Here is a 27,651-nt window from a genome sequence, read left to right on the forward strand (position 1 = left end):
CTCTCTCTCTCTCTCTCTCTCTCTCTCTCAAAATCAATACAAATCAATAAAAGCATATTCTCCAGTGAGGATTAAAAACAGTGGAAAACTTTTATCAGTAGTCAATGATTAACTCTTATTTGTGTTTATTGTACTAATTTCTAGCACTCTGAAAATAATATGTACTGATTGACTTTGTGAGGTTTCTGGAGCAAAAAAAAGCAAGGGAGATGAGATATTCATTAGCATCTTAGACTATTCATAGCTCACCCAACATCTACATTAAAGTGGAGGTGGTGTAGGTGGTAGTTGAAGAAGGAATGAATGTCTGTGGAGTTTAGTACCTTCTATTGTTGACCACTTTGGCCACCTGCCTTCTGTATTTTCTCCCTTTCATATACACTTTCAAAAATGCTCACTGCACTGTCCCCATGAGTCTCATGTCCAGAATCTTAATACAATATCCACACAATCACACCTGGATTTATAGAAAACCATGTATATTCTGAATCAGTATGTATAATTTTAGAAAAATGGAGATCTAGATATTGAGGGCAACTAACAATCTCTGTCATCACCACTTCATCAGGTATAGATATTTTTCTTCATGGCCTAGTATACCCATATAGTGTAGGCATCCCCAGTAAATGTATATAAATATAGAGTATTTCTAAAAGTTATAATAAAGAATCTCCTTTGTGACAATAAATACCAGCCTCTCCACGTTCCTTTGTTCTCCTGTGACATCTTGTCGCACAAGTTGTAGTGTTCTCTTTAGGAAGATCCCTGGGTTAATTGTTTCTCATGGCTTCATCTAAGATTAATGCATATTCCAGTGTTAGACTACATTTAAACCTTAAATCATAAGTTATACTAAAAACTGTTTACCTGCACTAAAAATAAAGTATAGATAAAAATGGCAAAGTATTATGTTACTAAAGTACCTCTGCATTATTAATTATTAGTACCATGGTAGAATGAAGACAACTGAAAGAAATCCTATATAATAAAAGCTTAATATGCTAAGTGTCTGGTCGTTCATTCAACCAATTAGAACATAATATGCTAATGATTTGCTAAGGCTGCTCAACTGCTCACTATGATGTGCATTGACCACCAGGGGACATCAGCTCCAACCAGTAGGTTAGTTTGCTGCTGGGGTCTGGCCAATTGGGACTGAGCGAGAAGGACCAGACATGCCCTGAAGCTCTCCCGCAGTCCCTCCCCAGCTGGCCAACCACCCACATTCCTCCCCAGCCCCGCCTCGGCCTGGCCTGTGCTCCCTCACAATCCAGGACCCCTCTGGGGATGTTGGAGAGCTATTTTTGGCCTGATCCTGCAGGCCAGGCTGAGGGACCCCCGCTGGTGCACGAATTCATGCACTGGGCCTATAGTGTAAAATAATTATCTAAAAAAATTAGCTATAGAAACATTGTTTTATCTATGGAAATAATTTGTTATCATTACAAGTTAGAAAATTCTCATTTTATTGTAGAAATTACAGAGAAGTTATATTTAATGAAAGTGAGTATTGAAAACAGTGTGAGATTGGGACAGTTTTCGTATATATTTTTGCTTAGAATTGTTTTATGTGTAATCTTCTATGTATTATTACCTACATTACTAGAAATTGAAGTTCAGCAGCTTATCGCCATATATTTAACTTGTTATATAAAAGTGTAGTCACAAAAGTAAAAGTTTATTTTTCTTTAAACATTTAAAAAAATAAATTTAGCTTTCAGGCCACTTTTCTCTAAATATTCCTAGGGCTACAATGATTGCTAATACAGATATTTCAAATCATTTGAACTACAAAGTTACACCTGGAAGGTCTGTCATTTTTGCTCTTTTATTTCTTGAGTATTTGGCAGGACTAATCATATGGATTGATATGTGGTGAAAAGGACTGCTGTGAAAACTCCTTCTGGGCAATATGTTGCTGATGAAAATGGTACAATTTAAGATTTTTAAATAAAGATAGGATAACTTTAGTATTAGGTTATTTCAGGGGGGGTTGAAATAAGACTTCTATTTGAACTGATACCAGTTAATAGTCAAGCTATGGTACAAATGCCACTAGCATTTGCTGTCAAAAAGAGAAAATGAGGCTTAAAAATATCTAGAAAAGTTTTCCTTATGGTTGGTTGTTACATTACAAATCAATCTTTAAAAATTAAGTCAGGGGTTTTCAATGATTAGAAAGTTAATTGTGCATTTTCCTTCCTTTGATACATATAGTTGCACTCTTACACTCAATGTTCTTGGTTAAATATAATATGATAATAAATAACAAAAATATATTTTCTAATATCACACTTCCTATTGCTTTTAAAATTGACTCAATTTATTGTAAAAATATATTACAGTGAAAAGTCTCTTTGGAATGTAAGACGTTTAGAGCAAGGAGATTAGAAGGCTCTGTTAGAATCATGGAGAGTTTACTTCCTTGGGGGAGAAAACTCTATGAACACTCCTCAGGCAACATACACCAAATTCCATGAGGCGAGAAGCATATCTGTTTTATTCATCTCTGGACCACCAGTAGCTATCACTGTGCCTGGAAAAAAATAAATTTTCTATATATATGATGATTATATGAATGGATAAAATTTCACAGATCTTGTCTTCTCTATAAAGGGTATCAGTAGACAAATGTCAAATGGGTCTATGAGATTAATTTGATCTAAGTCCCAGTTACCTCTAAGACTATACTCAGTGGTACCATGAAAGAAGAAAAGAAAATAGGAGCTTTTGTTATGTAGAGATATTCTTTACATTTCCCATTAGAAAAACTTACATTGTTTACAAACTTACTGAATTTGTTGCATAATTATTTTATACTAGAGGCCCGAGCTGCCTTTCTGCCTTCCCACGCTGCCAGAGGCCCAGAGTAGCTGGGGCGGTGCGGAATGCCTGCGTCATCGGCATGGTGCCAATGCAAGCATCCTGCCCCGCCCCTGGCTACTCAGCAGCTGCACATGCAAATTAACCCACCATCTTTGTTGGGTTAATTTGCATACTCACTCCTGATTGGCTGGTGGGTGTTGTGAAGGTATACTCAATTTGCATTTTTCTCTTTTATTAGTGTAGATTTGTATGTAAGTGACTAAGAAACAAGGTATGTGCCTTCTGTCCTAAAATATCTATCATAGAGACTTCAAATAAGGAACATTCCCTCACTTATGAAATCAACATACCATTGTCAAAGAGTATCATTAGATATAAAGTGCAGCATAGGGAATATAGTCAATAATAACATAGTAACTATGTACAGTGCCAGGTTGATACTGGAAATATCAAGGGGACCACTTTGTAGAGTATATGATTGTCTAACTACTATGCTGTACACCTAAAACTAATACAATATAACATTAAATTTAAAATATAATTGAAAAATATAATTTTAAGTTTTAAAAAGTATAGAGTAAGAACACACATTACAATTGAACACTTGTCTGCTTTAAAGTTTATGACTTTTGCTGGTACTGTTACGTGTTCTGTAAATATGTAATCAGGTATAGTTCTTGCATATGTCTAACAAGCAGCACCATGCTCAAAACAACAGTGGGACATAACCAAAACAGTCTTATGGAAATTGTTGGAAAAGTGTAGCACAATTTAGTGTTGCTCAAACTGGGAAAAACAATAGGGGGGAAAAAAAGGCCTATGTGTGTGGAAATTTACTACCTTACGTTTTTTTGTTTGTTTGTTTGTTTTTAGGATTTGAGAAGTTCTCTAAAAAGTATTTATTTTTGGTTTATAATTTTAAGTTAAGAGAATTCCTTTTAATTGTGTAGGAGTTTAGTGGGAAAACAACCGACACATGTTATTTATTTTTATGTTTCTGATTAAAATATTGTTTTCAATTACTGTGTATAGTCAGTATTATTTTGTCATAGCTTCAGGTATGCAGCATAGTTCTTAGACAATCATATACTTTTAGAGACAAAACTGGAAAAGGAGTGAACACAAATGTATAGACTATTCAAAGAGACAAATGAGCCTGACTTATAGGAGAATTCCCAGGTTGCCTCCACCACCCAGACACCTGCACAGATTCTTACTGACATTTAAAGATACACAAGATGTTTCCTTCACTCACATTACCAACACACTGATTATTTAGAAATTGCTTTTTTACAAATTATTTGATATGAGGAGGGTGGCAGTTGTTCAGAAACAAATACACACAATCTCTGTACTTGTATATAATAGTTGCAAGCAGAGATGAGTAGCAGTAGGTAGTGGTCTGGAGGAGTGACAGAAGAAAGTGCTGTGTTGTGAAGAAACTCAGAATGCTTTAATACATGACACAACCCAATATTCCTATCTCAGCCTCTGTCAGTAAAACCATGAAATTCACAGTATAGCTGACACTAGTAGAAAGATGGCAATAGATCTGGCTACTGGGGGCGCTTTTTGAAATTGTAGAGGAATGAAGAGTTACTATCTATAATAAAAAAAGCATAATATGCTAATTAGACCGACAGCTCACCGACCTTCCAGACATCATTCCGGACGTCCTTCCAGACAACCTTCAGGATGAAGCCCAGGCGGTGAGGGCTGAGGCAAGCAGCCATGACTGCAAGGGCCCATCACAGAACACCGGCTAGGTGGGCAGGGCCTCCCTCTGTGCAGCATTGATCACAGAGCCCTGGCAGGGTGGGCAGGGTGGGCAGGGTGGGCAGGGCAGGCAGGGCCTCCCTGTGGGCGGGGAACAATGGTGGAGCCCAGACCAGGTGAGAAGGGCCTTCCTCTGCTCTGTGATTGATTGCAGAGCCCTGGTAAGGTGGGCAGGGCCTCCCTCTGTGCTGGCTGCCATCAATCACAGATTCCCCAGTAGGGTGGGTAGGGCCTCCCTCTGTGGGGCATCCATCTGGGGCCCTGTGATCCATCGCCCCACAGAGGGAGGCCGAGGCCAACCAAACAATGGCACCCCATGCCTTTCACCCACAGAGGGAGGTGACCGGTGACAGAGTGGGGGCAGTGCCACAGATGGCAAACAGTGGCAGCCTCAGGGGCGGGGCCAGCTACAGGCAGCTGGGGGATGGAAAGCTCTCATAGGCCCCTACCCCGACCAGCCCTGCCCTCACCTGCCCCCTCCCCCACTCCTGACCCTGATATGAGGGAGGAAGGAGCCCGATTCTGACAGTCCCTCCCCAGCCTGTGTCGATGACAGAATATGTCTGAAGACCAACTATTGGCACAATGTATCTCAAAAGCTGAAAGAAGCCAGCATCGTGGACAGAATATGTCTGAAGAACAGCCATCAACAAGTACTACCAATATTGGTAGGAGCTGTCTTCACAGAGAAAATGAAGTAAATGAGGATGCAATTATTGAACATAGTTGTGGTGGAATGACTGTTACATGTCAATTTTGCCCATCACTAAATTTCTCCGATGAAAAACCATCTGATGGAAAATGTACTCAATGTTGTAGCAAAAGTAAAGTTTGTCCAAATGATATACATTTTCCAGAATACCTGGCATATTTAAAAAATTAATGATAAGTGAAGATTTTGACAGTAAAAATTTCATGGAAAATATTTGTTAGATAGTTTTTTGTTTTTGCTTAAATGGGTGTAAATATTGCATCGCCATCAGGATATGGGCCATACTGTTTTAGAATACATGGACAAGTTTATCACCGTACTGGAAGTTTACATCCTTCAGATGGTGTTTCTATGAAGTTTGCTCAACTCTGTATTTTAGATATGGCCGAAGCAATGAGTAAAAGATTAGCAATGCCAGAAAACCAGGGCTGCTCAGAAAGACTCATGATCAACATCAATAACCTCATGCATGAAATAAATGAATTAACAAAATCATATAAGATGCTACATGAGGTAGAAAGGAAGGCTGATCTGAAGCAGCAGCGAAAGGTATTGCTCTCACAGAAGTAACAATAGTGATTAAATATGATCATTACAGTGATCTGGGCAGATATAATTCTCCCCGTATAACCAAGGTTGTTGTCATATTCAGAAATGAATATGGAGAACCTCCTTTTGAAAGGGACTCACCCATTCATTGTAAACCAGATCCCAATAATCTGAATGCCACTAAAATGAAACAAATAAGTATTCTGTTTCCTACATTAGATGCAATGACATATCCTATTCTTTTTTTACATGGTGAAAAAGGCTGGGGAATGGATATTGCATTAAAACTCAGAGACGACAGTATAATTGACAATGATACTAGACAAAATGTAAGGACACGAGTCACACAGTATTATGGATTTCATTTCTCCATCCAGGACATGTTCAAACCTATTTTAAATGCAGGAAAATTAACTCAGTATATTGTCGATTTATATTCAAAAATGGAAGCCAATAAGATAAATTTCATGAAAGCAAACTAATCTGAGAGTTGAAAATTATAGTGGTTTGATGGATTATCTCACATCTAAATCTGAAAAATATAGTGGTTTGATGGATTATCTCGCATCTAAATCTGAAAATGACATTGTGCCAATTGGTAAAATTATAATAGTTCCATCGTCTTTTGAAGGTAGTCCCAGAAATATGCAGCAGCGACATTAGGATGCTATGGCAATTGTAACAAAGTATGGCAAGCCCAATTTATTCATAACTATGACATGCAACCCAAAATGGGCAGATATTACAAACAATTTACAATCCTGGAAAAAAGTTGAAAACAGACCTGACTTAGTAGCCAGAGTTTTTAATATTAAGCTGAATGCTCTTTTAAATCATATATATATATATATATATATATATATATATATATATATATATATAAAATTTATTTGGCAAAGTAATCGCTAAAATTAATGTCATTGAATTTCAGAAAGGTGGACTGCCTCATGCTAACATATTACTATTAGTTAGTCAATCTAAATTACAAACAGAAGATGACATTGACTGTATAGTTAAGGCAGAAATTCCAGATGAAGACCAGTGTCCTTGACTTTTTCAAATTGTAAAATGAAATATGGTACGTGGACCATGTGAAATACAAAATCCAAATAGTCCATGTATGGAAAATGGAAAGTGTTCAAAGAGATATCGGAAAGAATTTCAAAATGCGACCATTGGAAATATTGATGGATATCCCAAAAACAAACGAAGATCTGGTAGCACCATCTCTATTGGAAATAAAGTTGTGGATAACACTTAGATTGTGCCTTATAACCCCTATTTGTGCCTTAAGTATAACTGTCATATAAACATTGAAGTTTGCCCATTGATTAAAGGTGTCAAATATTTACTTAAATACATCTATAAAGGTCATGATTGTGCAAATATTCAAATTTCTGAAAAAAATATGGTCAGTTATATGTTGCTTTCTCTCGAGTTCAAAGAGCGTATTATGTTAAAGTTGAAGTTGTAAATACTTCATCACAAGGGAAATTGGTCAAGCACCCTGAAAGTGTTTTCACTCTTAATGTGGTATACAGGGAGATATTAGAATAATTTTAATTAATTTATCAGTCATTGCTTGTATCAATGTTTTTATGTCATGTTTTTGTTGTTTTCATATCATGTTTTTGTTGTTTTTATATCATGTCTTTGTTGTTATATCATGTTGTTATTTATTAATAAATTTACATATTTTAATATACATTTTACTAATTTTCTATCATCTCTGACACTTATATTATAGAGAAAGGACAAATAATAATATTAAAATATTTCCTCTAATTAATTTCCTCTCATTGTGCATGAATTTTGTGCACCGGGCCACTAGTATACCATAAGCTGACAAGTATCATTGGATTATCTATCTTTATACAAATACACACAAATATAATTTTTAAATGGTGTTTCATATATGCTACAATATGCAATGATTCTAATACCATAAAGTCCTTTTGGTTAGCTAAATGTCAGGCTGGGAAAACATCTAGAGTCAGTCTCTTCACCTCTCTTCAAAACACAGTTACCTCTTAAATTTAAGCTTTGTTTTTAGTGTAATTTTGAGTGAATAAAATAATCATGTGCAATAAAATAAAAAAAGAGAGGACAATAGGCCTCAAGGGAGAGGTAAATGCAAATGAACTGAAGAACTGAACACTCAATTTCAGTGCAATATTATGATTTCCTCTGAGCAGATGAGAAACAGCAGGGGTGTGCACTCCCCAAATCACCAGGACTGTCAACTCTTCCCTGTTTCCAAACTGACACGCCATCAACAACCTGAGTGCCAGAATAGAATTTCAGAGTCCAAAAAGCCTTTAATGTTGCAAACTTATCTGTGCTACTGTTCTATGCACTGCATACCAAATGTAACTATTTAATCATTTAGCACCTATAGAAATTTGTGCATTTCTGCATGTGTTTGCACTTATATCTTGCAAACACCTGCTTCTGCCATGCATTATATAGAACAGTCCCAAACAAGAGGACAAGTATATAGAATTTTCCAATGTACTCTATCCTGCTATTTTGGTACTGTTACATATAAAATATGTGTAGTGAGTTTCATATGTTTTTATTCCCTAAAGCAAGTAGGACACAGAATAACTTAGATGGCCATTGTATTTTATTGTTTTGACAGTTTCCAGAGAGACAGAAATGAATGGAACCTTCTTTCACCTATGTCTGTCATGTCAGAAACATTCTATATTGGCTTAATATTTAAAGGGATTTTGTAACTAGCTAGTGATGACTAAGTACCATCTGGAACATACAATATCTTCAATACTGGAATTTTAGTATTACAGGAAATTTAGTAACAGCCAGTAGGAACTGATTTTCTGTAGAACATTAATTTGGGGACCGGTAAATTAGTGCTTTATGTTTCTGAGTGTTCTATAGAATATGCACTCCATAGCTTAGATATCAGAGTTCAATTCCCACAGAAGATAGTGGTGAAAAGTCACCACAATACACAACTTCCTCACCAATATAATTTCCAAGGAAAAGATAGATTGTACTTATTCAGGCATGTCGATAAACGTATTTTCTACTGATGTACTAAAAATCATTCACAAATGCTTTAAGGATTTGGACAACAGAGACATCATGACTTGATTGTAGGCAAAGTAACTTAGCATACTAATTTTCCTGGAAGGTTATCTCTCAAGTTCCTGGTAGGACATTCTTATTGTTGAATCTTCTCCTGAATTGGTAGTCATTGTGGAATTTCTTTTCTTGATCTATGATGTTATGAAATGTAGGCAGTATATGCATTTAGATCTTGGACTCAGGCTTATTTCCAATAAGCCCAAGATGAGGGACCTTAAAGAGTGGCTCGAACCCTGGAGGTTTCAGTCATTTCTAGTGGCTTGCAATGATGGTTGTTCCTGATTTAGATAATGGGCATAAACTGCACATTTAGCATAGCGCACAGACCAGATACCCCAAGAATATCATGTCACTCCCTCTTTTACTAAGACTTCTTTAATTTTTGAAAATGTATTATAAGGGATTAGATTTAATTAAACAATGATGTCTGCAGAATGACCCAAATGTTTGCTATTGTACTCTGACATTGAATCCAATGAGCCTACTTTATTGGTTAATAATTAATAAATAATTAATAATTAATAATAATAATTAACATTAGTGATGTTTTGGTGTTGTATTCTTCTAAACTTAATATTTACATTCTCAAAAACAAAATCCTACCTCAAAATATCTTGTTTAGAAAAATTTAATATTTATTGAGTACTGTTGTAAGATATATAATTATTTTAAAAATAGGTATTATCTTTACTTTTCAGTCATGGAGGCTTAAGAATTTAAATAATTTGCCCACATTTATAAAGCTAACTTTTAGACACAGGTTTCTTTGGCTCCACAGTACATCTACCATGCAACACAGCATGTCTGTAGTTGTGCAGATGGAAGATAATAAACTAGTATGCTCTATAGCTCTCTTCAATATCTTGTTTGTGATTCTGATCAAAATATATATTTCTAAATGCAATGAAAACAATTGCAAATGTATGATATTAACTATGTCAATAAATACATTTTCAATTCTATCAAAATTATGACTTAAAGGCTAGTTTGATAAGTACAAATAAAATAAAAAATTGAAGACTATAGATCAAGACTAGTCCTAGCTTTATAAAGGATACAAAGTAAGCATACATAGGCAGGGTGGATACATAGTAAGCTGGTGGAAAGGAGAGAAAAGAGGAAAATCAAGGAATAAGAAACATGTTTCTTCGAGATCAGGTTTAAAGCTTAAAGGGGCAATTACAGATATAATACGTAAAATGAGGAACACAAGCACAACTCTTCCTTGCATAGTTGAGTCATTAAATTACCTCTATCACATGTATTATTGTCATAACTTCCAGATTCCTTAGGGCTAACTCTCCCATATTGTCTCATTTCCCTCTTTCCCCAGGGCCTATAACTAATTTTCTTTTTTCTTCAAGCTCTGATATTTCTCATTTTCATTCCCATCCCAACAAACTCTTTCTATTCTATTAACCCTGTTCAACATTTTTAATGTATACATTGTTTCTTTTTCTTTTTTTTATCTTTTTAATTCTTAATTTTTAAATTTATTTTTCCCTCTTTATCTAATTTACTGGGTGACACTGTTAACAAAAATTACAGACTTTAGATGCACCCACTGATTCCACTTCTGGGAATTTATGTAAAGAAACCTGACACACTAATTCAAAATAATATATGCACCCCTATGTTAATTGCTGCATTATTTATAACTAGGGGCCCAGTGCATGAATTCATGCACCTTGAACAGGACTGTGGACCTCAAGGCTGTGGTGGGCACTGGGGCAGATCTTGGCCCATCTTCTGTGCCCCCATCCTGCCCCTCTTCCGCGGCCCCCAGTCCCCTGTCTGTCAGTAGCCCCACTCATGACACCGTTGCTCCCACACTCTGACAGTGCTGGCCCCATTCTCACCTGCTGACAACGTGGAGCAATTGGGGCCAGCACTGTCAGTGGGTGCAAGTGGTAGTTGCTGCTCCAGTGTCCCTCAGGAGCAGAGGGAGGTGGAGAAGCCCTCAGGGGTGATCAGGGCTGGCAGCCACCACTCACACCCGCTGACAGCACCAAGCGATCGGGACCAGCATCAGGCGCCGGCAACAGGTGTAAGCAGCGGCTGCAGAACTGGCAATGGGTGTGAGCGGGACCCGCCCAGGCAGCAGGTGCAAGCGCCGGGCAGGACCATGACGCGGGAGCAAATAATTTTCAGTAACCACCAGATGCTCACCCTGATGACAGAGACTGGTGCCCTGCCTTGGTCTGGCACCCCCACTCACCTGCTCCACCATCCCTCGTGTCAATGCCTGCCATGTTCCATGCATGCCCCCTAGTGTTCAGTGCATGCCATAGTGACCAGTTGTTCGGTTATTCTGGTTGTTCCACCATTCGGTCTATTTGCATATTAATCTTTCATTTATATAGAATAGCAAAAATTTGGAAGCAGCTCTTCAGGAAATTAGTGAATTAAAAAAAAAAAAAACCTGTGGTACATTTACACAATGGAATACTACTCAGCCATAAAAAAGAAGGAAATCTTACCTTCTGTGATAGCGTGGAGGGACCTGGAAAACAATTTGCTAAGTAATAATAAGCCAGTCAGAGAAAGACAAGTACAGATGATTTCATTCACACATGATGGACTCTAATGAACAAAATGAACTAACAAGCAAAATAGAGACAAACTCATAGCAGACTGACAGATATCGGGTAGGAGGGTCAGTGTGGTGGGTACATGGATGATTAGAGGGACTGAGCAAAAAAGAGAAAAAACTCATAGACACAGACAACAATGGGTATTTTTTTCTTTTTCAAAATACATTTTAACATTCTCTTTCTCACTTTCTTTTTCTTACCTTCTCACTTCTTTCAGCTTCTCATCAGTGTAAATACCCTTGCCTAGAGTACTTCTACCCATGGCCTCGCTTCTCTCCTAACTCACTCCCTTGGGAACCTTAATTATGTCCATTCTCTCTCCTGTATCTTCAGACGACTTTTCTTCTTACCTTTCTCCTAGTTGTCTCCATCCTATCTCTCTTTTAGTCTAGAATAAACTCTTTTTTTTTTCAATGCTGTACTATTTTCCTCTACTCTCTATGTGACTTTTCCTTCACAGCAAAATTTTCTGAATATTTAAGTTTGTTTTTAATTTTTCAATTTTCATTCTCCTCAACTTAATCTCACTGATCACTAGAACTGACTTTTGATAAAGTCACTGTCATCCATGATGTCATCTATGTCAGTTAAGCCAACAGATAATTGAAAGAGTTGTTTCATCTCTTAGAAGTAATTGAGCCAGCTACATTCCCTCTTCTTTGACATAACCTTTGATACCATAATTCCAACAGTCTTTAAGTGCTATTTATCCTCAGTATCCTTTGCTATTTTCCGCCTTAAATGGTAGATGTTTTAGTGGCCCTAACAGGTTGACCTTCCTATTTTCCTATATTTTTTCTAATAAGATTTTATTCACTGCAAGTATTTCTATCACTATCAACTTCTAAATGCAAATGACCATGCTAAAACCTCTTTTCTAAGAACTGGAATGGTTATAGAACTTTAAAATTGACATCTCTATGTATTTGCTCACCACATGCACCTCAAATTCAGTACATGTCTAACTGGATTATTGTTCACGTCACCACAAATCTGCTTCTCCACCGGAGTTCCTACTGTAGTTATTACATCTTATAATACCACCTTTCTCAAGCCACACATCAGAGAGGCATTCTTGATTATTCCTTCTCCTAACACAGTAATAAATAATGTAATAACTAGTTAATCATCAAGACCTTTCCATTTCACAATTTAACAGGTCTTTCCTGAACTTGTCCACTGAGCTCAATCATGAATAACTCTATCATACACAAGCATAGGTCACTGTCTTACTAACTCTTTAAATCTAGTCTTCCTTCAATTTATTTCACCCACTGCATCCTGGGTGATCATTTATTTTATAATGTATATATGGTGATTAATATCCTTTGTTGCTTTCCCATAGACCTTTGGGTAAAGGCCTGTATCTGGCCTTCATGACCATGTAAACAGCTTCTACTTTCTGCTTCAGCACTTTTAGCACTACATCCCTTACATCTCACTCCTGCTTTCTTCTCTGTTCCTAGAAGTAATTTTCTTTGCTTTTGAACATCCTCTTCTTTTTTATTGAAATCTCTCCTCCATAACCACCTCATTTACTTATCAAACAGACTCATGTTTAGGTCTCAGCTTCATTGCAACTTGCTCTGGGAGAACATGCCTTTCTGTTTTCTAGGTTAGATACATAGTTCTTTTTACTTTCACATTCTTAATATTTATTGCACTTAAAATTATTTGTCAATTGTCTGTCTTTCCCAAGAAGGCAATATCTTTGTATGTACCACTGAGTTTCTAGGACCTAGCGTGGGGCTGGCATATAGTAGATACCCAGTTAAAGTTAATTTAATTTCTTTTTTTGTCATGAGTATTCCCTATACATTTATGTGAAAACTGAAGTTAAATTAAAAAAATTCAAACATGTAACATATGTAAGGTAATATTTCAATAGCAGTTTCAATAATGCATTATCTATGCTATCAATTTGCTTTATATCCTGGCACATACTCTACTTCTACCAATTAAATTTATTTTCTTGAGGGTTAAGGGGTAGTAATTGAGGGAGTAGTCTATATCATTCACTCTCATAAAATCAGGAAAACTACTGGGCTTTGAATGACCATTTTTATGTAGTTCTTAAAGGGAAACTCAGAGCAGATAGTTTACAGAGAGTAGAGTTATAAGGTTGGTCACACATGCATTTTAAGATAAATATTTATAATGACAAATGGAAAAATAATGAGTGTTGGTCTGCTAAAAACAAAATGAACCCTCTTTATTTAGGCTATTGAATCAGTGCATATAATTAAGAGGAAAAGATTCTGCCTATTAAATCCTCTTTGGATTTGCTTGATTATGTTCTGTTTCTAAGCAATCTGTAACCTATTCAGAATCTTTTTAGAGATCTTGGATACGATTGTTTTAATTATAGTTCTGAGCTTCGTGTAAAAGCGTGGTTTCCTTTCTCTGTAATTGTGGGGAATTTAATGGCACACACACACACACACACACACACACACACACACAATTCATGAGTGGTTATGCCTGTCATGCAAAGATTTGTCTTTCCTTCCACTTTTTCTAAAAATGAAAATCAGATTCAAAGTCAAAAGTTCTGGTCCTACTTAGTCCTGGGATTTTAAGTGATCTATTTCATTTTAAGCCTCAGTCTCCTATCTGTCCATAAAATGTGTATGTGAGATTTCTGGATCACTTGCTTCAAGTTGAGAATAAAATTATGTAGTGACTGCAGAAAAGCTTAAGTCACATGAAAAACATTCTATACATTGAAAACAATAATTTAACTTAGTTGTTTCTCTTTTTGCTACACTAGATTACTCATAGCAGTGTGATAGACCTTTATAAATAGGGGGGGGGGTCCTATAAGAATCTCATCCTGTTTATATTTATATCTAAACATAATTTTCCTAGTCACAATTTTTACAATGAATTTAACGATTTTCTAGCCAATTACTTCCTTCTATTTACTGCTATAGTAAGTTTAAATCTGATATTCCCATTACATTCACGAGTCACTCCTTTATGTTCTAGTCTACACTAGCAGTTCACAAACGTTACTATGGATTAAACTCACCTCCAGTGCTTGCTAACACATCAGTTACTGGGTCCCAACTCCAGAGTTTCTAATGGAGTAAGTGGGCCTTGATTTTGTATTCCTTACAAGTTCCTAAGTGACATCTAGGCTGCTACTCCAGGGGCAGCACATTGAAAACCATTGCTCCAGCAGGGCTTCTTAGATTTTAACCTTCATAACAACTGCTGGCTTCATCCTCAATAACAATGACTTCATTACCCTTAGGCATGCCGCTGATTTTTTTTCTTTAAAAAAGAAAGAAGAGTTAAGATTTACTGCTTTAAAAGTAGTTTTTCAAGTCCTCTTGACAAAACCATACCCCACTGAATCAAAAGGCTAGAGAACTGGGGTTACATATTTCATGCATGGCCACTGTGCTCTGTCATCTAACCAAATATTCAACCCAGATACTTTCATCAGTAAATAGGAAAAATCTGTTTGCATAACTACTAAGTACTACTTATTTGTTTCATCCTCTCTATGAGCTATTACCAATAGATATTTATACAATTGGGTGTAGTAATCAGATTCTCCTCCTCCCCTGCACTTTATTCAAACATAGGATTTTACTGATGAAAATAAATAAATAAATAAATAAATATCCCATACCTTGAATGCTCTGATGGAGAAATTGTAGCCAGTTTACAAAGATTCCACACCAATGCTATCTTGCTGACAATTGTATGACTCTATTTGTCATATCAAAGAAGATGTGGAAAACAGAATTAAGACCGATCTCTTGTCTACTAGGGAGTCAAAGAGATACCCAGTCCAAGTTAGCTCATTCACACAAGAAATAACTTTCCAAGGCTCAACTTCTTTATGACAGAAATGAAATGCAGGAATTTCTTACCTTATGAAAGTAAGTGCAAGTGGCTTAGAGTCTATTGCATTAAATAATACAAAGGACACTTTAATCTCTACCATTTTCATGCTTGAGACTTGGAATGTATTTACATTTATATCCATACTTACTCTGAAAACACAGCTTAATTTTGTGTCTTCATTATGGAACATTGAACATATATTCTATCATGAGCTATTACAGACCATCACCATATGATAGTTGACATTTAATGAGTGCTTCTCAATAAAAAAGTATATAGTGTGCACTTAAAATGTTTATTTAATACAAGACATCCTTTCTGGGTACATCACAGCAATAAAAAGTTTGTTGGAACAAGAGTTACAGTGATTAAGATCATTTTAGTTCATGGTACTGTTATAAATCCTCTGTAAAATATGTTATAATCATCATAAGTATATTTTTAAATGCATATAATGAATTCCTTAGTGGTTAATCAAATTAGTTTATAATAAATAATAACACGGTAAAAAAAAAGCATTATTTTTTTCTGTAAGATTTTTTTCCCAAAAGAATAAAATCAGTCTTACAATCATAGGGTAAATGGAAATGATCATTTTTATGACATGATTTTTAAGTTATAATAAGTCATATTAATTTTAAAAATTCAAAGATACAAAAACATAAGGTAGAAAATAAAAATCAGCCATCTCTATTCAATACAAAGATGGTAACTTTTGACCATTTTTGGTATTTATTTACCCTATTTTATTATATGTTACTAAATGCTTAGTATCTATTTTACTTAAAAGTTTAAGTATAAAACTTCTTACAATTCTTCATAAATTTTATTTTAATAATAGTAACAAGGTATTATTTATGTTTTGTGCAGTAAAATTTATGTTTTTTTTAATTAGATAAAGTATTTTCACAACATATAACAATATATTTTTACATCTTTTACAAAGAAGTTTAAAAAATACATTGTACTTATTTTTGGAAGATATAGCACCCTGCTTCCAATACTTTTACTAAGTATTAGTTTAATATACATAAATGTATATATCATTGATAATTTTCACACATGGATAATTACATTGCTATTAAAAAAATATAATATTATCGGCTCCATAGAAACATCCTTATATGGAGGTCCAAGAATTATCCATTAGTATATCTTCCAGGACTAGGGATTAGTTTCACTTCTTTTTGAGTTTTATCTAAATGAAATGATATAGCTGGTTCTCTTTTGTTTATGGCTTCATTAGTTGCAGATACCTTTTGTGTGAGATTTATACATAATTTCACAAAACCAGTAATTGATTCATTGCTACACACACACACACAACACACACACACACACAACATATATATATATATATATATATATATATATATATATATATATATATACACACATATATATATATATTGCAGTAACTTATGGTCCTTAATAAGTATGTCTATACAAATATGACTAAATTGACTAGAAGCTGAATAAGGTTTTAAATAACCAAAATAGATAGTGAATGATAAATCAACTTACGATTAAGTACTATGCTTATATAACCTCCACAAACCATTAACAGTTCTCAGTAAATAAGCACTCAAAGAGTTTAGAAAGATTATATTTTATACTACTAAATTATATTTTAAAATATAAATTTAAATAAGTATCTGTTTTGCCTTTAATATCATAAACCTCCACCTCCCAATCTTAACTTCAATGATGGAAAATGTTTAATAAATGACCTATTTTAACATCTATCATTTCAAGTATTTATATGTCTAGTTAGGAGAAAAATATGTTAACTTAGTGTTAGGAACTATCTTAAATTGTTGATGATTCTAAATATAATGAAATGAGCACTTTATAAAGTTAATTGAAGATAGGTAGCTAATGACAATTAAACAAGTTAATGGATAAGCTATTAATAATTTACATAGTACATTCTTATTTTTATTTGTTTTAATTATACTAAAGAAGAAGTGAAATGACAGTAATGACAACACAGACAGATCTATCAATAGCCGGTTCTCAATATCTGTGATTAGGAAGTTTCCTATAATGGTGACTACTCTCTATCCAGCTTCCTTCAAACCCATCTTCCTCTTGTAAAGCAATCCTCTGAGCACCCATGATGCCATGCATCTCATGCAAATATAAATAGTAAACAACACATTGTGCCTATTACTATAGAACGTATATAAACTTAAAGATCAGTATCCCTGAATTATAAAATTTTTATTATTGAAATCATATTACACAGAGAAGTCATATCTCACTCTCTCTTGGTTTCCATTAACAACTGAACTGGCGCTAAATGATGGGGGATTTTCTTAAAGCCAGTCTGTAAAGAGCAAGTCAGGGACATCGTGTTCAATGTTAGAGATCAATTTCACAGTGTATTAAATGAAACTTTCTACGAAAGTAACTGGAAAAGAAACTACCAAATATTTAAAGAACATAGTGCCAGTAACAAAATAACCTTTTAATCTGAGGTACATTAGTGGTTCTACAATAATAAATAGATAAAACTAACTGAATAGGAGATACAAAAAACAAAAATAATATTTTAATTGAAAATATAAAATACTAATATATTACATATAGGTATATTTAAAATATGTCAGTATGGCTCCAAAATGGAAATTAAAAATTACATATAAATAGTATCTAATAAAATATATATGCATATATATATATGAAATGGAAATTCTCATATTTAAATAAATATTAACATCTAAGCCTATACATATAAAGTATTTTTACAAATTTATGCTTAAGTGAGCAGCTGAGAGAATTATATATATGTAATTTTATTATAGTATACTTAATTTTAGTATACCAAATATAAAAAATAATAAAATATATTAATTCTAGTATACCAAAACTAATTTAGTAAGAAACCCCAGGACTTATTTTACATTAAATATCCACTTCATGTCAATATCTATAAACACTTTATACAGATTATAGTGATGATATTTTGCTGTTTTAAATTCTAGAAAATATCCTATCTAATAATAGACAAACATGGTAATTAAATGTATCTCCGCTACGCTTCCCATTGGCTACTCAGGGCGATATGCAAATTAACTGCCAACAAAGATGGCAGCCGGGAGCCATGCAGCTGAAGCGAACAGGAGGCTTGCTTGCTCCAGTGGGAAGCCAACGTTCCCCGCCTGCCGCGGCCCAGGTCTGAGCTCCGGAAGCAACAATGTTGCAATTATAGAAGCTAAACAAAACCCAGATACCTGCTTTCAGCTGGCTATGGCCTCAGAACTTGAGCCGGGCCTCAAAGTTGGAGTCTGCTCTCAGTTCCAGTGACAGCTATAGAAGGTAAATAAATCACAGAAAAAAAAAAAAGAAAAAAAAAAAGAGCCTGGGAGCTTCAGTCACCAACCAGCCTGAAAACCGCCCTCAGCCCCTCACCCAGACTGTCCAGGCACCCCAGTGGGGACCCCCACCCTGAAGGGGGTATGACCAGCTGCAAACAGCCATCAGCCCGTCATCCAGGCTGGCCAGGCACCCAAGCGGGACCCCCACCCTGATCGAGGACACCTTTCAGGGCAAACCAGCCAGCCTCCACCCATGCACCAGGCCTCTATCCTATATAGTAAAAGGGTAATATGCAAACTGACCCTAAGAGCAGAAAGACTTGGAATGACTGGTCACTATGACACACACTGACCACCAGGTGGCAGACGCTCAATGCAGGAGCTGCTCCCTGGTGGTCAGTGCACTCTCACAGGGTGGAGCTCTGCTCAGCCACAAGCCAGGCTGATGGCTGCCAGTACAGCAGTGGTGGGGGGAGCCTTTCCCGCCTCCTCAGCAGTGCTAAGGATGTCTGACTGCAGCTTAGGCCTGCTCCCCACTGGCAAGTGGATATCCTCCGAGGGCTGCCGGGCTGCCAGAGGGATGTCTGATTGCCAGCTTAGGCCCAATCCCCTGGGGAGCGGGCCTAAGCCAGCAAGTGGTCATCCCCCGAGGGGTCCCAGACTGCCAGAGGGCACAGGCCTGGCTGAGGGACCCCTTGCCCCCGAGTGCACAAATTTTTGTGCACCGAGCCTCTAGTTTTATTTATTAAACATGGAACACACACACACAAAAAGATGGAACATTATATTTTACCTTTAAATGATATCAAGATAGCATATACACAGATACCTAGAACCTATAGGTATAACCAGTCTGTGCTTCCAAACAGAAGTGTATTTGCAAAATAATATATTTCATTTTTGAAAAGATACCATTTTTCCTTTAAATTTGATTTGATGAATTCATTCTATATAACTCAACCATCATTCTCATTGAGGCATGGAATTTAACACAACAATATTGCCCCTTTCACAAGAAATTATGGTAACAACATGGCCTATAACTATGCCTCATCTGAAATAAATGGTTTTAATGTTACACCAATGTGTAAATATGTTCTATCGGTGGTGTTTCATGCTGTTTTGAGTCATTATGTCAGAGTACTTATTATTGTGCATTGCAACAACTTTGTAGAAAATACATGACTTGAACATATTGCTTTTAAACAATTAGATAATTTAAGTACATGTCAATTTATAAAATATTTCATAAATACATTTTTAATACCAAATTTTACAGCATATGTTTTAGGTGGCAACTAAGACTTTTGATAGTTTACATGTTTTATGCTTCTTATTTTTTCATATGTGTGTTATAATCAGATGATGGAATGGTGGAATTTATTCAAACTGACATGTTCTAATCTCATTAAATATTACTCTATTGACATATATTAACATTAAATATTAACTTATTAAACTTGTGACTTTGGGGAAGTTTAACTGCTTTATAGTTTAGGTTTTCGTTGAATTTTTTTTTATGATTGGTAGGTGTGATGAGAGAATCAATTGATACTGTGAATAAGCAAAACCTGGTTTTAATGTAGGATCGTTAAAATGGTACCTAAAACCATTTCTCTATGTTCAAGGTAAAAAAAAAAAAAAAAGTCCTATTCTTTTTATTACTCTCCTTTACTGTTATTCCCTTTAGATATTTCACTATTAGTTTTTAAATGTAAACTGCATGATAATGAATCAAATTTCCACTTTAAGTTGTTAAAGAGATAGCTTAACAAATAAAAATAAGTAACTGCATATAAAAATGTAACATTTTTATTTTCATGTGCAATTCACCTTGTGTATAATGCAGGTGTGGAAAATAAGATGCTTTGTTTGAATTTTCTACTGAGAAATATATAATGCAGCAATTTGTATGAGTAGTATACATTTCTGGCCAGAATCTTACACTGCCAAAATTTTATTGTGCTTTCAGCTGCATTTGAATGTGTGTGGGGGGGAAATTAAGTTTTGCGTAAGCCATAAACACAATTGCTTTTCAATAAGCATTATATTTAACCACAGAACATCTAAGTTGTTATAACATTGGTATATAAACTTAATGGTTTTATTTTGTTAAAAGCAATTTTAATGTTCCATTTTATTAAAACAAAGCTTCTTAGACTACAGGTTTCCAAAAGAGACATAGAGATAGAATCAAGCAAGCTAGACTCTTTTATTCATAGAATTTTCCACTTCAGAATTCTTAAGACACTGAAAGTATATATCCATACTAGAGGCCTGGTGGACAAAAAATTGTGCACTCGAAAGGGTCCCTCAGCCCAGGCAGTGCCCTCTCGCAGTCTGGGACCCATTGGTGGATGACCACCTGCTGGCTGAGGCCCGCTCCACAGGGGATTGGGCCCAAACTGGCAGTCAGACATCCCTCTGGCAGCTCGGGAGCCCTCGGGGGATGTCCACTTGCCAGTGGGGAGCAGGCTTAAGCTGCAGTCAGACATCCTTAGCGCTGCTGAGGAGTCGGAAGAGGCTCCCCCCACCACTGCTGTACTGGCAGCCATCAGCCTGGCTTATGGCTGAGCAGAGCTCCCCCATGTGGGAGCGCACTGAACACCAGGGGGCAGCTCCTGCATTGAGTGCCTGCCCCCTGGTGGTCAGTGTGTGTCATAGTGACCAGTCATTCCCAGTCGTTCCCCTGTTAAGGTCAATTTGCATATTACTCTTTTATTATATGGGATAGAAACCTGGTGCACATTTGGGGGCCAGCTGGTTTGCCCTGAAGGGTGTCCCGGATCAGGGTGGGGGTCCTGCTGGGGTGCCGGGACAGCCTGAATGAGGGGCTGAGCACCGTTTTCAGACTGGCCACACTCACTTCAAGGAGGGGGGTCCTGCTGGGGTGCCTGGCCAGCCTGGGTGAGGGGCTGATGGCTATTTGCAGGCTGGCCACAGCCCCCAGCCACCCAAGCTCCCAGTGCAGGCTGGCTGGAAGCAGGTATCTGGGATTTATTTATCTTCTATAATTGAAACTTTGTTGCCTTGAGCAGTGCTCAGGGTTGGCAGGGCAGGCGGGAAGCTTGGCTTCCTCTATAGCCGGGGCAACCAAGCCTCCTGCTTGTTCCAGCTCTGTGGCTTCTGGCCGCCATCTTGGTTGGGTTAATTTGCATATAGTCGCTCAGATTGGCTGGTGCACGTGGCTTGGGGTGTAGCGTAGGTGCAGTCAATTTTCATGTTTCTCTTTTATTAGATTAGATTAGAATGTAAAATTAGAATACATCACAGAAATACTAACATATTGAACTTTGTTCATTTTGCTTTTCCATGTTTTAGGCTCTTGATGGATATTTTATATGTGTGTCTTATAAAGGCGGATCCTTCAGTAATTCTCCTCTAAGAGTTAAGGACTTCTTATTTCAAATCTCATACTCACTATAAAAAGAAAGGCATTTGAAAACTCTAGGACTTTGTGCCTTGCCTACTGTCTGAAATATTTTACTTTACATTCTATTTTAAGGGTATGTCAAGTGTCTGAAAATAATTAACTTCAGAATATGTGCTTTTTTCTTTATTATTGAAAGTATTACATATGTCCTCCTTTTTCCCCCATTGACTCCCTCCAGCCTGCCCCAGTCACCCCAGCCCCAGGCCTTCACCACCCTATTGTCTGTGTCCATGAGTTAAGCATATATGCTTTCAAAGTCTTTGGTTGATTACCTCCCACCCACTACCCTTCCCCATCCTTCCCTCTGAGTTTCTGTACTCTTTCCATGCTTCCATATCTCAGGATCCACTCCATTCATCAGTTTATTTTGTCACTTAGATTCCACATATGAGTGCAATCATGTGGTACTTGTATTTCTCTGAATGACTTATTTCACTTAGCATGATACTCTCCAGGAACCTCCATGCTGTCTCAAAGGGTAAGAGATTCTTATGTTCACTGTTGCATAGTATCCCATGTACCACAGTATAAATATACCAAAGCTTTTTTACCCACTCATCTACTGATGGGCACTTGGGCTATTTCCAGATCTTAGCTATTGTAAATTGTGCTGCTATGAACATGGGGGTGCATATATTCTTTCTGATTGGTGCTTTGAGTTTCTTAGAATAGATTTCTAGAATGGAATCACTGGGTCAAATGGCAGACCTATATTTAATTTTTTTGAGGAAACTCCATACTGTTTTCTATAATGGTTGCACCAGTCTGCATTCCCACCAGCAGTGTAAAAGAGTTCCCTTGTCTCCACAGCCTCGCCAGCACTTTTCATTTGTTGATTTGTTGATGGTAGCCATTCTGACAGGTGTGAGGTGGCACCTCATTATTGTTTTGATTTGCATCTCTCAGATAATTAGTGACTTTCAGCATGTTTTCATATATCTCTTGGCCATTGTATGTCCTCTTTGGGAAGTGTCTAGGTCCTTTGTCCATTTTTAATTGGATTATTTGTCTTTTTGTTAAGTTGTATGAGTACCTTATATATTTTGGATATTAACTCTTTATCAGATGTATCATTGCCAAATATGTTCTCCCATGCAGTGGGCTCTCTTTTCATTTTGTTGATGGTTTCTTTTGCTGTGCAGAAGCTTTTTTTTTATTTTGATGTTGTCCCATTTGTTTATTTTCTCAGTTTCTTTGCCTTAGCACAGGTATCTGTAAACATATTGCTATGAGAGCTGTCTGAGGTTTTGCTGCCTATAGTTTCTTCTAGGATTTTTATGTTTCACAACTTACATTTAAGTCCTTTATCCATTTTGAGTTTATTTTTGTGTATGGTGTAAGTTGGTGATCCACTTTCAGTTTTTTGCATGTATCTGTCCAATTTTCCTAACACCATTTATTGAAGAGACTGTCTTGACTCCATTGTATGCTTTTTTTCTCCTTTGTCAAATATTAATTGAGCATAATGACTTGGTTCAATTTCTGAGTTCTCTGTTCTGTTCCACTGGTCTATATGTCTGTTCTTGTGCCAGTACCAGGCTGTTTTGATTACAGAGGCTCTATAGTATAACTTGAAATCTGGTATTTTGATTCTTCCAACTTTGTTTTTCTTTCTCAAAATTGGTGCAGCTATTTTGGGTCTTTTTTGATTCCATATAAATTTTTGAAGTAGTTGTTCTAGTTCTGTGAAATATGCCATTGGTATTTTAATAGGGGTTGCACTGAATCTTAGCCTATTTAGTATTTGGTTGAATTTATATTTTCTTTCATCCTGATTTTTGAGCTCCTAACATCTTCATTATGTATCTGATTCACATATGTAATTCACATATCATCATATTCAGTCTTTTAAAGTGTCCAATGCATTTGGCTTTACTAAAGTTGTACAACTGCCACCATTATTTAATTCTAGAAAACGTCCATGATCCCCAAAAGAACTCATTGGCAGCCATCCCTAATGATTTAACCCCAATTAATGGCAACCATTAATCTGCTTTATGTCTTGATGGTTTTTTTTTTCTATTCTGAGTATTTCTTATAAAGGAAATCATGATATGTGGCCTTTTATCTGATTTATTTCATTTAGCCACATATTTTCAAGATTTATCCCAAACCCACTTTACATAGTAAGTATCTTAATTTTGCAACACAATTCTTACTGGTTCAAGTAATCTTTTGAATTGTTTCACATTCTGGAAAGTTTGTTTTTGTTGTTTTTTGTTTTGTTTTGCAATGCTGCATTTTTCCCCCCAAAGGCAGAGAGGCAAATGTAAAGCATGTGCCTTCTAAATGAAGTGAGTTGGAGTTCTCATCCTTCACTTCATCTCTTTTCCTGATTCACTAGCTATTTGTGTGATCTCTGAAATAAAGGTGATGTCTGGCCCTGTCTGTCACAGTTGCCTGCCAGCAGCCATTACAAACTGCATAAAAACTACATAAGGTCCTTTCATCATGCACTGGAAGGTTGGCAGTGCAGGTAAAATCTTTTTCCTGTCAGGTAATTCATTGTTCTCACCTTAGGATACAATTTAAAAAGGCCCAAGATAAATGGGAAATGATCTTAATGTAGATCTAACACTTTTAAGCAGAAGAAAACTGATGAGCTGCTTTTACTTCCTTCAGAAATTTAATAGATAAATCTATTTCTAAATTTTATATAAATGATGATATGCATCAAAGATAAATCAACAAGCCATATAAGAGCAAAGTAGGTACTTGAATTCTTCTCTATAAAATTTCAAGTAGCCATATTTTAGACTGCACAACTGCTTTTCAGGACTCTAATTTATGTTAAATGTTTTAAAATCATGCAAGCTAATACTGATAATAATCAAGAATAAATATCCAGAAAAGAAGAAAACATACTGAAATATACTTGTACACTTGTATTGCTAACCTGGTTCATATTGGCCTTCTACAAATTAATTACTATGGTTGAGAAGATAAAACTATGAAGACCTTGAAAAGCAAATTTTTTGAAGGTTCAAATTAGAATTAATAGTCTAGGAATTGTGCTTTTCATTTAAATATATATATATATATATATATATATATATATATATATATATATATATATATATATATATATATGTTCCATTGATTTTTTACAGAGAGGAAGGAGAGGGATAGAGAGTTAGAAACATCAGTGGGAGAGAAATATCGATCAGCTGCCTCCTGCACACTCCCCACTAGGTATGTGCCCGCAACCAAGGTACACACCCTTGACTGGAATAGAACCTGGGACCCTTGAGTCTGCAGGCTGATGCTTTATCCACTGAGCCAAACCGGTTAGGGCCTATTCATTTATTTAAAAACATGTTTTATTGTGGTAAAATACACATAACTTAAAATTTAACATCTGAACCATTTTTAAGTACACAGCTCAGTGGTATAAAGTACCTTCACACTGTTGTCCAAACATTAACACCATTCACCTCTGGGAGTCTTTTCTTTCAGAAAAACTAGAAACTTTATATACATCTAATCTAATAAAAGACAAACATGCAAATTGACCATACCTTCATTATGCCTTAAGCTATGCTCACAAGCCAATCAGAGAAACTATATGCAAATTTACCCAACCAAGATGGGGGCCAGCAGCCATGGAGCTGGAGCGAGCAGGAGGCTGGTTGCTCCAGTGATGGAGGAAGCCAAGCTTCCCACCTGCCGCGGCTGGCTCTGAGCTCCACTCAAGGCAACAAAGTTTCAATTATAGAAGATAAATAAACCCCAGATACCTACTTTCAGCCAGCTGTTGCCACAGAGCTAGAGTGAGCAGGAGGCTTGGGTTGCCCCTGGTGATGGAGAAAGCCAAGCTTCCCACCTGCCCTGGCCAACTCTAAACTCCACTCAAAGCTACAAATTTTCAATTATAGAAGGTAAATAAATCCCATAATAAAAAATTTTAAAAAAAAGGAGCGCTGGGGGGCTTGGCCAGCCTGAAAACAGCCCTCAGCTCCTCACCCAGACTGGCCAGGCACCCCAGTGGGGACCTCCCAACCTAAAGGTGTGACCAGCCTGAAAACAGCCATCTGCCCCTCACCCAGGCTGGCCAGGCACCCCAGCGGGACCCTCACCCTGATCTGGGACACCCTTCAGGGCAAACCAGCCAGCTCCCACCCATGCGCCAGGCCTCTATCCTACATAATTAAATGATAATATGCAAACTGACCCTAACAGCAGAACGATTGGGAATGACTGGTCACTATGACACACTGTCCACCAGGGGGCAGATGCTCAATGCAGGAGCTGCCCTCTGGTGGTCAGGTCGCTCTCACATGGGAGGAGCTCTGCTCAGCCACAAGCCAGGCTGATGGCTGCCAGTACAGCAGTGGTGGGGGGAGCCTCTCCCGCCTCCTCAGCAGCGCTAAGGATGTCTGACTGCAGCTTAAGCCTGCTCCCCACTGGCAAGTGGATATCCTCTGAGGGCTGCCGGGCTGCCAGAGGGATGTCTGATTGCCAGCTTAGGCCCAATCACCTGGGGAGCAGGCCTAAACCAGCAAGTGGTCATTCCCCTAGGGTCCCAGACTGTGAGAGGGAACATGCCAGCCTGAGGGACACCCCCCCCACTGAGTGCACAAATTTTTGTGCACTGGGCCTCTAGTTAATCAATAACTCTTTACCTACTCAGCTATAGGCAAGCAAGATTCTATGCTATGTCTCTATGAGTTTGATTACTCTAGGTAGTTAATATAAGTGGAAAACACACTATCTGGCTTATTAACCAGAGTATGAGATCCTCAAGGTTCATCTATGTTGTAGGATGGGTCAATAGTTCAAAATTCCCTTCCTTTTTTTTAAAAAAAAGGTATTTTTAAGTTATAGTTGACATACAATATTATATTTGTTTCAGTTGTAGAACATAGAGATTACACATTTATATACCTTACAAAGTGTTCACTCCAATATTATTGAGTACACCCAATCCCTATGCTGTGATTTAGATAACCATTACTATTTTTATGATTGGCAATTTTAAATTTTTAATCTCTTTTCCGCTTATCTCCCAACCCCCTTCCAAACCAGGGCTATCAATTTGATTTTTGTTTCTATAAGTTTGTTTCTGTTTCATTTGTTCATTTTGTTCTTTAGATTTCACATATAAGTGAAATCATATGATATTTTTCTTTCTCTGACTTATTTCACTTAGCATCATACCCTCTAGGCCCATCCATGTTTTCAAAAATGATAAGATTTCATGGATGAGTAATAATCCCACTGTATATATGTATCAAATAATACTTATGCTGCTTTCTGCTTCCATACCTTAGCTATTGCAAATAGGCGTGCATATATCCTTTTAAATTAGTGTTTTAGGTTGTTTTTTAGGTAAATGCCCCAAGGTGGAATTGTTGTCATATGGTAGCTCTATTTTACTATTTTTCCACAGTGGCAGCATCAATTTGCAATCCTATCAACAGGGCACAGAGCTCCCTTTTCTCCACATCGTTGTCAAAACTTGTTTGTTGATTT

Source organism: Myotis myotis, unplaced genomic scaffold (assembly GCF_014108235.1).
Source record: "Myotis myotis isolate mMyoMyo1 unplaced genomic scaffold, mMyoMyo1.p scaffold_m19_p_3, whole genome shotgun sequence".
Lineage (NCBI taxonomy): Eukaryota > Metazoa > Chordata > Mammalia > Chiroptera > Vespertilionidae > Myotis > Myotis myotis.